Here is a 12,282-nt window from a genome sequence, read left to right as displayed (position 1 = left end):
CATCTGGAAATTGCCAATCCGCTTGGCACATCACGTAAAATTCACAAACTTTGTGCTATATATTGGGTCCTTGCCAATGTGCCACCAAAATACCGATCAGCATTACACGCTATACAGCTGGCAATGCTGGTAAAAGTGACAGACCTCCGTAGGTATGGATATGCAGCTGTACTTGCTCCATTGCTGCGTGATGTTCATACTCTGGAACAAGATGGTGTTTTCATTGAAAGAGTTGGTCAGAATGTCAAAGGCACAATCTGGTGTGTTTCTGCCGACAATCTGGGCGCTCATGGATTCGGTGGCTTTGTGGAGTCATTTAGAGCAGGCTATGTTTGCAGATTCTGTCTGGCCACAAGTGAACAGTTTCAAACAACTGAAGTCAGAGAGGGAGAGTTTTCTCTGAGAACCAAAGTCAGCCATGACCTGCATGTACAAACTGCACTTCGAGCAGCCATTTTGGTGTTAAAGGTGGCTGTGTCTTACGTGAATCCCTGAATTACTTTCATACAATCACAGGATTTCCTCCAGATATACTTCACGATCTTCTGGAAGGTATGGTTCCTGTGGAGCTTTCTCTCTGTGTTAAAGAGATGATTCGGCGAAAGTACTTCACTTTAGAGTATTTGAACAAAAAGATTGCATCATTCCCGTATCAGCACGCTGATAAAGTGGATAGACCTCACCCAATTCCCCAAACATTTGTTTCTCGAGGAACAATAGGAGGCAATGGGCATGAAAATGCCACTCTGCTCCGACTGCTTCCATTACTTGTAGGCAGTGTAGTACCAGTGGGTGATGCAGCATGGGCAGTTTTGATGGAGCTGAAAGAGGTGCTAGAGTTAGCATTGTGCCCATCATATACTGATGAAACCTTAGACTATTTTCAGTGCAAAATCAGTGATCATAGACAGGTACTATTAGAGGTTTTCCCTGCAGTTAAACTCCGTCCTAAACATCACTATGTGGAGCATTATCCCGCTCTAGTTAAGTGCTTTGGACCCCTGCTGCATGTTTGGACCATGCGATTTGAGGCCAAGCACCGCTTTTTCAAAAGAGTGGTGCATGACACTCAAAACTTCAAAAATATCTTGAAGACGATGGCAATCAGACACCAACACATGATGGCATATCATCTTGCTTCACCATCATATTTCAAGCCAAAAACCCAGGCATCCAGGGTTGACTCTGTTCTGGTTTCATCTCTACCAGCAGTAGCTCAGGTACACATTAGAGGACACACAGTTAGTGACACAATCTACCAGACATCAAAGGTAACCATTGATGGCACAGACTATGTCTGTGGAATGTTTCTCTCCGTCAGAGTCAGTGGTGGACTGTCTACATTTAGCCAAATAGAACAGATCTACCTTGTGAATAACGAGGTTTCTTTTCTGTGTCGAGACTATGACTCCTGGTATATAGAACATCTTAGGTCCTATGAGCTGTCAACCACACAACCACATCTGTCCATCTACCTACAGTCTGGTCTCAATGATACAGTCCCACTCTCAGCATACAAGATCGATGGTCTGCTGCTGCTGACTCCCAAGCGATTCATTCAAGTGAAACGGAACTGAGTCCAGCTAATGGTGAATAGTTATTTTATTAATCAATTATTGTGTCTTTATTCACTCGTTGTGTAATTGACCAGTTTATATTCTGTATAAGTTCATATTCTGTATATGTTAATAATGACGCTTTCTGTGTTGTGTTTATGATTACTCCTTAGGTCCTTGAGCTGCTGTCTGTCGACCGGACCACATCTGTCCACTGTCCATCTACCTGCAGTCTGGTCACAACGAAACAGTCCCACTCTCAGCATACAAGATCGATGGTCTGCTGCTGCTGCTGCTGACTCCCAAGCGATTCATTCAAGTTTCCATAGCACAATGGCAGCTGCCTCCCCACAACCCATGATCCTTCGTGTTGTTGAGTCTTCCTTCCTTCCAGGTCTCCCTTGTGAAAGAGATATTTGATCTCGACGGGACTAACCTGGTTAAATAAAAAGAACCTTCTCACCAAAAAAAAATTTCTAACTAAAATATAAACAACTTACAAACACAACTCCATATACTTAGCGTTGTGCTGCACTTTGTAGAAACCATGGATTTATTTGTGATTATTATGTCACTTTCATTCCTTCAGGACACGTCTGATGAGCCAGAGCTTCAGGGTGTTGCAGTGGCCCTCCTTACTTTCATCAGTGACGACCATGACACAAGTCCAGTTCACTACCAGCCTGTGACAATCTCTGTTGTCATTGAAAGTCACATCATGATCAGCCTCCCCAGATTTGGTGATTCCTTCCTGGTAATGTTTGGACTAATCTATGCACTACACCTCAGCTACCCCAAGGGACTTACCAACACTTTTGAATTCATTCAGAAGATTTTACTAGGTCTAGAAGCTGGTAAACTGTCGCCCAGGTTGCAGACTCTCAAGAATGACTTGATGATGCAATAATTTTTTTTTCTTCTGATTTTTCAATGGATTTTCTCCCCGTCCCAATTAGTCGTTGTGCCAATCCCCCCCCCCCCCCCCCCCCTCCCCTACCTGGTGCTGTATGCATGTTCTCCTACGAGTCGGTATAAGGGCGTCCCGAGTCGATCGCACGCTTCCCCCGAGACATGCGCCGACAGCCAGTGACGTCTTTTCACTTGGCAGCGAGGGCTCTCATTGGTGAAGTGTAACGTGTGGGAGGGCACGCTATCTCCACCAAGTCCTGCCCCGCTTAGCAAGCGCCGAGACCTGACCTGTAGGCGTCGCTGTCCACAACGCCAGATTCCCACCCGCCAGCTTCCCCACCCCCTAATACTGCCGAATTGTATTAGTGTGAACGGCCAGCCAAGCTGGTGACAACGCAGGGAGTTGGATTCGAACACGCGAATCCAGTGTCTCCAGCGTTGGTGACGAACGCAATTTCCGCTACGTCACCTGACCGCTCTTGCATTAAACTTTTGAAGGTATTATTTTGACATGACAAGGAAATTAATACCTCACCCCACATCCTTCTTTCAGATGAGTTTCTATTCCTTACTGTAATCAGTGATCATAACACAAGTCCAGTTCACTACCAGCCTGTGACAATCTCTATTGTCATTGAAAGTCATATCATGATCAGCTTCCCCAGATTTGGTGATTCCTTCCTGTAATGTTTGGACTAATCTATGCACTACCCCAAAGCACTTACCAACACCTCAAAAGTGTGTCTATAGAAACTCATCTGAAATGTCTTGTCATGTCAAAATAATACCTTCAAAAGTTGCTGTACTACTTTGCAGATGTTCAGCCAAATAGGTCCAAACTACTCAATGTACCTTGTTCTTTATTTTTTATGTAATATGTTTACATTTGAGAGTTTTACAGTTCGAATTTTCTTAACCGTCTATAGCTGGCATTATTGTAATTTCATCCAAGTAAGTTTTAGAGTTGAAAGAGTTTATCAGAATCTCAAAGGCAACATCCAAGTCCCAAATGTTTGTTTCTCGAGGAACAATAGGAGGCAATGGGCATAAATGCCACTCTGCTCTGACTGCTTCCATTGCTTGTAGGCAGTGGTAGAGTTAGTGTTCTCAGTACAGAGTACAAGGCGATATACCAGGAGCCATGAACGCAACACAGAAGCGTTATTATTAACATATACAGAATATGAACTTATACAGAATATGAACTGGTCAATTACACAACTAGAGTGAATAAAGACACAATAATTGATTAATAAAATAACTATTCACCATTAGCTGGACTCAGTTCCGTTTCACTTGAATGAATCGCTTGGGAGTCAGCAGCAGCAGACCATCGATCTTGTATGCTGAGAGTGGGACTGTATCCTTGAGACCTTGTAGGCAGTAGTATACTGCCCTGTCAAGGGCTAACCGCAGTAACTTGAAAAAAGTAAAAATTTAGTTATGAGTGAAATTGACCTTGTCAATAAATGTTTTATCTTGTGACCAAGTTTCAGATGTTAATGTCGCTCAGTTTTGGAGATATGGGGTTTTAAAAACTGCAGTAACAACAAAATCACACTCAAAACCCAGGCAGACCGCAGTAACTTCCAAACAGTGAAAAATGGCTTTAAAGTGTTTTGACTTGCCACCCAAAATGTGTTATAGGTAAATAGATGATAGTACCCAGATTTAACATGTATTAATGAAGTAATCTTTAGGCATACAAAAATATGACATAATTATTTTAATTAACCCCAAAAAAGCAGATATTGCACTCTGTGCACGATTTCCTTAAATAATTATACAGGTAATGTACAGGCAAAGTGCAGTAACTTCAAATACAATGTTGTTTTCCCTCCAGCTTTCATAACTTAACCTAGCCATTTTGAAAATGAAATTTAATACCTGAATATATTGGAATGATGATGATCCAAATAAAATGGCTAGGTGAAGTTATGAAAGCTGGAGGGAAAACAACATTGCATTTGAAGTTACTGCACTTTCCCTGTACATTACCTGTATAATTATTTAAGGAAATCGTGCAGTAGAGTGCAGTATCTGCTTTTTTGGGGTTAATTAAAATAACTACGTCATATTTTTGTATGCCTAAAGATTACTTCATTAATACATGTTAAATCTGGGTACTATCATCTATCTACCTATAACACATTTTGGATGGCAAGTCAAAAAACTTTAAAGCCATTTTTCTCAGTTTCACTGTTTGGAAGTTACTGCGGTCTGCCTTGACAGGGCAGTATAGTTAGTGTACTGTATAGTGTTCTTAGTACAGAGTACTGTAGTGTTCTAGTTATCATTCTGCAAACATAGCCTGGTCTAAATGACGGATGGTGCCTCTGACATTCTGACTAACTCTTTCAATGAAAACACCATCTTGTTCCATGATACATCATGGAGCAAATACATGCAGCTGCATTTCCATATGTAGGTATGTGCACTATTAACAGTATTGCCAGCTGTATAGCATGTAATGTGGATTGGTATTTTGGTTCCACATTGGCAGGACCCAATATACAGCACAACGTTTGTGAATTTTACATGTGCCAAGCGGATTGACAATTTTCAGATAATCTATACATTTTATTCTGTACTGTACATAGATACACTGTGTTATCCCAACGGTCACAATAGTTGCCGTCAACATGTTTGCTCATTCTATGACCACACTATACAAATTTGAGTAATTCAGCCAGGATGTAAACGGCTCTGGTCATGTGCACTGCACATATTGAGACCCTTTATTATTTCAATATTTGCTGGAAATACATTGATACATCATTCAGTAACATTTTCAGAGCCTTATAACAAACATTATTACACTATTGTGACCAGAGGGATTAAATGTGTAATATACATTACATTGTATGTACATGTTATAACATGCATGTATTTATTTTCTATATATATTTTCTATATATATATATTTTCAATTTTAACATTGCGATAATGTTGGAGAGGGCAACACAATGTTTTTGTAAGATAAATAGATGTATACTCTTTGAATAGAAATAAATATAAAGAGTTTGAAGTTGTAACACAATGTTTTTGTAAGATAAATAGTTTCGATGAAGAACAAAACCTCCTAAATGCATACAAAAAAAGGGGAAAACTTCATATCTGCACTTTGCAAGGCACTAATACCTGGTCGGTATTGTTAACATATATAGTCCAAAAACAGTGTACTGTGTTTACAGTGTTATTGTACATTGCCTACAGATTATATATGTATACTCTTTTATACTCTTTGAATAGAAAAAAATAAAAGAGTTGTTTGAAGTTGATATAATGTGCTTGTGTAGTTATTTTTCTGTTAACTTTTTCACATGGATTTTAAAACTGAACCTTAAGTTATAGTAACTGCAAATATTTGAGTTGATTAACTTAAAAATTTGAGTTGATTAACTTAAAAGAAATGAGGCATGGGATGGCCTCAATGTCGTTGAGTTCTGTTAACTTAATCACATGGATTTAAGGTTGAACCTTAAGTCACAGTAACTGAACATATTTGAGTTGCCTCCACTTGAGAACCTTAAGTCACAGTAACTGAACATATTTGAACTGCCTTAACTGAGAACTGTAAGTCACAGTAACTGAACATATTTGAGTTGACACCACTTGAGAACCTTAAGTCACAGTAACTGAACATATTTGAACTGCCTTAACTGAGAACTGTGAGTCACCGTAACTGAACATATTTGAGTTGACACTACTTGAGAACCTTAAGTCACAGTAACTGAATATATTTGCATTGCCTTAACTGAGAACTGTAAGTCACAGTAACTGAACATATTTGAGTTGACACCACTTGAGAACCTTAAGTCACAGTAACTGAACATATTTGAACTGCCTTAACTGAGAACTGTAAGTCACAGTAACTGAACATATTTGAGTTGACACCACTTGAGAACCTTAAGTCACAGTAACTGAATATATTTGAATTGCCTTAACTGAGAACTGTAAGTCACAGTAACTGAACATATTTGAGTTGACACCACTTGAGAACCCTAAGTCACAGTAACTGAATATATTTGAATTGCCTTAACTGAGAACTGTAAGTCACAGTAACTGCACATATTTGAGTTGACACCACTTGAGAACCTTAAGTCACAGTAACTGAATATATTTGAATTGCCTTAACTGAGAACTGTAAGTCACAGTAACTGAACATATTTGAGTTGACACCACTTGAGAACCTTAAGTCACAGTAACTGAATATATTTGAATTGCCTTAACTGAGAACTGTAAGTCACAGTAACTGAACATATTTGAGTTGACTCCACTTGAGAACTGTAAGTCAGAGTAACTGACCATATTTGATTTGACTTAACTGAGAACCTTAAGTCACAGTAACAGACCATATTTGAGTTGCCTTAACTGAGAATTGTAAGTCTTAGCCAACTGAAAACATTTGAGTTTATCAACTTAAAAAAATTGAGGCATGGGATGGCCTCAATTTTTTTAAGTTCTGGAAACTTATTCGGGTTTACAGTGCACTTTAGAACACCTGAACACACTTTATATTTATTGGTAAAGAATTTGCACTACAACCCATACCTCATTGCACCTTACTGTAATTGTACCTAAATTGTACCTCATCCCATTTCTGCTTTGCACTGTATAGTATATAGTATATTGTATTGTAACTCAGTTACTTCTACTCTGCATTGTACATTGTATATATGTATATACTGAACACTTTTGTCCACGTACTTGACTTCTATGTTATACTTGCTATACTTATTTTATACTTATTTATTTTTGTCTAGCACAGTCTCTGGAGCGTAACAGAAAGAAGCATTTTGTATAAAAATATTCTGTACTTCTGTATGACAACTAATAAAGAAACTTGAGAAACTGAGATGTTTTAGGATATCAATACAGCAGCATGTTGGGGATTAGCTCTACACATGGCATAATAACCAATTAACCAATTAACTTTCACCAAAAAACAATGCTGAGTTATTTTGCACGCACATCCAAAACCTCCTTGTGTTGTGTTAATTACAGCTCCATAAAATTATGTAGATGAAAAAATAGCAATACCTTGTCTAATAGGGACTGCTACCTTATAATTTCATTGAGCAGTAATGAACACAACACAACAAGGATTCAATGTCCCCGATGACATTACTAGTGGCCATATTCAAACTAATTTACTCTAAATAATTGTCAAACTAAATTAATGTGTGCAGAAACGGTTTAGAGTTTTTGTTTATGTGTGAGATTATGTGCAAAATAAATCTGCATTGTTCTTTTGGTGAAGTGCCCCTTTAACGGTTTGCCTGCAGAGTCACAGGACTTGGATGGGATTTGAACCAGTGACCCAGTCGTCATCTCCGTGTGTAACCACACTTGTGTGTTGAACACATAGCTACTGGATATTTCTCGCCTCGTCCTCTCATGTACTCACCAGTCTCCCCTGCACTGTGTGGGCAGTGCATTTATTGTAGTCAGTCCAGGTCCGGTTGCTTTTCGGGTGGCGAAACCATTGGCCCGTCTCGGTGCATTCTTTAGATGCCATTTCTGTTGACGTCGAAAGTTACACATCAGAAGGCAGGAAGGAAAAACCAAATACGGTCGAGGCTAGGCTATGAAGGCTATGAAGACTATGAAGATTATGAAGATTATGAAGACTATGAAGATTTTGAAGACTATGAAGACTATGAAGACTATGAAGGCTATGAAGGCTATGAAGATTATGAAGGCTATGAAGACTATGAAGGATATGAAGATTATGAAGGCTATGAAGGCTATGAAGACTATGAAGGCTATGAAGATTATGAAGGCTATGAAGACTATGAAGGATATGAAGATTATGAAGGCTATGAAGGCTATGAAGACTATGGAGGCTATGAAGGCTATGAAGACTATGAAGATTATGAAGACTATGAAGATTTTGAAGACTATGAAGACTATGAAGACTATGAAGGCTATGAAGGCTATGAAGGATATGAAGGCTATGAAGATTATGAAGGCTATGAAGACTATGAAGGATATGAAGATTATGAAGGCTATGAAGGCTATGAAGACTATGAAGGATATGAAGGCTATGAAGATTATGAAGGATATGAAGGCTATGAAGGCTATGAAGGCTATGAAGACTATGAAGACTATGGAGGCTATGAAGACTATGAAGACTATGGAGGCTATGAAGATTTTGAAGACTATGAAGACTATGAAGACTATGAAGGCTATGAAGGCTATGAAGGATATGAAGGCTATGAAGATTATGAAGGCTATGAAGACTATGAAGGATATGAAGATTATGAAGGCTATGAGGCTATGAAGACTATGAAGGATATGAAGCTATGAATATTATGAAGGATATGGAGGCTATGAAGAAAGACTATGAAGATTATGAAGGTATAGAAGATTATGGAGGCTATGAAGGCTATGAAGACTATGAAGACTATGGGAGGCTATGAAGACCATGAAGACTATGGAGGCTATGAAGACTATGAAGATTATGAAGGATATGAAGACTATGAAGGATATGAAGACTATGAAGATTATAAAGGATATGAAGGATATGAAGGCTATGAAGACTATGAAGGCTATGAAGGCTATGAAGAGTATGAAGATTATGAAGGATATGAAGGCTATGAAGACTATGAAGACTATGGAGGCTATGAAGGACTATGAAGGATATGAAGGATATGAAGGCTATGAAGGCTATGAAGACTATGAAGGCTATGAAGGCTATGAAGACTATGAAGGATATGAAGGATATGAAGACTATGAAGACTATGAAGATTATGAGGATATGAAGACTATGAAGATATGAAGACTATGAAGAGTATGAAAACTATAAAGACTATGAAGATTATGAAGGATATGAAGGCTATGAAGACTATGAAGGCTATGAAGGCTATGAAGACTATGAAGGATATGGAGGCTATGAAGACTATGAAGATTATGAAAACTATGAAGACTATGAAGATATGGAGGTTATGAAGGCTATAAAGGCTATGAAGATATGGAGGTTATGAAGACTATGAAGGTTATGAAGACTATGAAGAACTATGAAGTTATGAAATCTGAATATGATGGTGTATAACACTCCTAAGTGGCATCTACTGTTGACTTTGTACACCCCCCCCCCCCCCCCCCCCTCTACGAAAATGTATCATGGTAGTATGATCATTTTAGTCATTTCAGTTTTACCATGATACTACCGGCCATAGTATAAATAATTGACCATGGTACTGCCACAGTAAAAGTGATGTAGGGCGGCCGGGTAGCGCAGTCTGACTAAGCCTCTGTCTACCACCACAGAGACAGTGGGATCGAATCCAGCTGTGGTGCTTCCGGGTTGGCCGACCGTCCATACTAACACAATTGGCAGTGTTAGCGGGTGGGAAACCCGGCGAGGGTGGGTCCTGGTCGTTGTAAACAGCGACTCCTACAGTTCGGTCTGGGGCGCCTGCACAGCAAGGGAAGGATCTGGGAGAGGTAGTGTGACCTTCCACACGTTACACTCTCCCAGTGAGAGTCCGCGCTGCCAGGTGAAAAGAAGCGGTGGGCTGGGTACACATGTGTCGGAGGAAGCATGTGATAGTCTCCGCCCTCCCGGACCGACAGTAGGGGGTAGAGTGCGCAACGACCAGGAAGGGGATTGGGAATTGGCATAACGACTAACATTGGGATGAAAAAAAACTGAAAAGAAGAGGGGGAAAAAGATAATAATAAAAAAAAATTATGTATTGCCATGGTACCATTTTTTGCATCCGAGCTTAGCACAAATGAATAGAAAAGGATACGGACCACGGTATCTATCTTCTTGTCTGACTCTGGAGAGACGGTAAGCGGACTTCCCCCATAACGTAGGTGTGTTCCTTTAAAACTGAGCCTGCTAGAGCACTGACGCCCCGAGAGGCTCGGTCCCCAGACGGTAAACAAAGTGAGTGAGTGAGTGAGTGAGTGAGTGAGTGAGTGAGTGAGTGAGTGAGTGAGTGAGTGAGTGAGTGATTGAGTGAGTGAGTGAGTGAGTGAGTGAGTGAGTGAGTGAGTGAGTGAGTGAGTGAGTGAGTGAGTGAGTGAGTGAATTACTGAATGTGTGACTGAGTGAGTCGATGAGATGCACGTGGGCTCTTTGTGGCGTAAAACTGGTGAGGCCAGTCTATCATTACTGAGAGAGGATTTACTTCGGGATCAAAGTTCTGGTAGTAGTCTGGGCAGTGCTGCTCTGTGGTGATCCTGCCTCGGTGTAGTCCCAACACAGCCAGCCATCCCATGTCCTGTTGCACACAGGCCCTGCAAACACAACCAAACAACACACCACACTCCGTTAACTCATTCAGCGCCAGGGGGCGGTGCGCCAGGGGGCGCTAAAGCGTCATCGCTTTAATCAATGGGAGACTGCGAAATTTCCGAGTGCTTAAAATATATCTTATATTATAGCTAGCCTATGGGTCTAATAACGCCATCGATTGTCCAGTGAGTTGCTTCTGGTCAACATGCAAAAAACTGATTGTTTTTCATCCGTACATTTCCGTTTTATGCCGTTTTGAATATGAGTATAGTTTTGGTGATTCTGAGTAATTCCAGGAAAATACGCGATAATAGCGTTTTAGTGGAATGCACTTATCACGTTGTCATTTTTCGCCTGATTATCGAATCCTCCTGAAATCAACGCTAGATTATCATTATTATGTCTCCTCGTGCATACATGAATGACCCCCCCCCTCCCACCACAGCCAACGGTAAAAAGCACAACACGGTCCACACAGATAGCTTTGATCGCGGGAGAAAGAAATATCAGATCAACGCAAGATTTTATATATAGTGTTCTTACCTTGTCTCTCAAAAAAAAGAATCCAATTATCTGATTGCCATTCCAAATACTGCTCGTGGAGGTCCGTCCCACATTGTCCGGCATTGCTATGAAGGGGGGGGGGGGGGGGCAGCATCGCAGATGTATCGTTGTAAATGCTAGTCCTGCCGGAGTATTTAAACCCTGCCCACATGGCTCAGATCGGCCCAGAAGAGAAACTACACCATTTCTAATGGAGTGCAATACCGTCTGTAAGGCGTAGGCGGCGGTATTTGCCCTTTTGCGAGCTCAGACCCATTCCCAATGATAACATCAGCTGGATGATGAAAAATGTATGGATATAGCTAATAAAAGAAATAACGAAACGATTAAAACCTGAGTTTTCTTGTGATTGGCGCTGAACGGTTGGCGAGTTAACCCGACTTTTCTCGTGACTGGCGCAGAATGAGTTAAAGGTGCACCATGCGAGCCTCGCAAAGGCATAAATAATATTTAAAGCTGCACCATGCTAGCTTCACAAAGGCATAAATAATATTTAAAGGTGCACCATGCTAGCTTCACAAAGGCATAAATAATATTTAAAGATGCACCATGCTAGCTTCACAAAGGCATAAATAATATTTAAAGGTGCACCATGCGAGCTTCACAAAGGCATAAATAATATTTAAAGGTGCACCATGCGAGCTTCACAAAGGCATAAATAATATTTAAAGGTGCACCATGCTAGCTTCACAAAGGCATAAATACATATTTAAAGCTGCACCATGCTAGCTTCACAAAGGCATAAATAATATTTAAAGGTGCACCATGCGAGCTTCACGAAGGCATGAATAATAATATTTAAAGGTGCACCATGCTAGCTTCACAAAGGCATAAAATAATATTTAAAGCTGCACCATGCTAGCTTCACAAAGGCATGAATAATATTTAAAGGTGCACCATGCTAGCTTCACAAAGGCATAAATAATATTTAAAGCTGCACCATGCTAACTTCACAAAGGTAGAAATAATATTTAAAGCTGCACCATGCGAGCTTCACGAAGG

Source organism: Notolepis coatsorum, assembly GCF_963971535.1.
Source record: "Notolepis coatsorum genome assembly, chromosome: 3".
Taxonomy (NCBI): Eukaryota; Metazoa; Chordata; class Actinopteri; order Aulopiformes; family Paralepididae; genus Notolepis; species Notolepis coatsorum.
Note: the sequence above shows the minus strand (reverse complement) of the source record.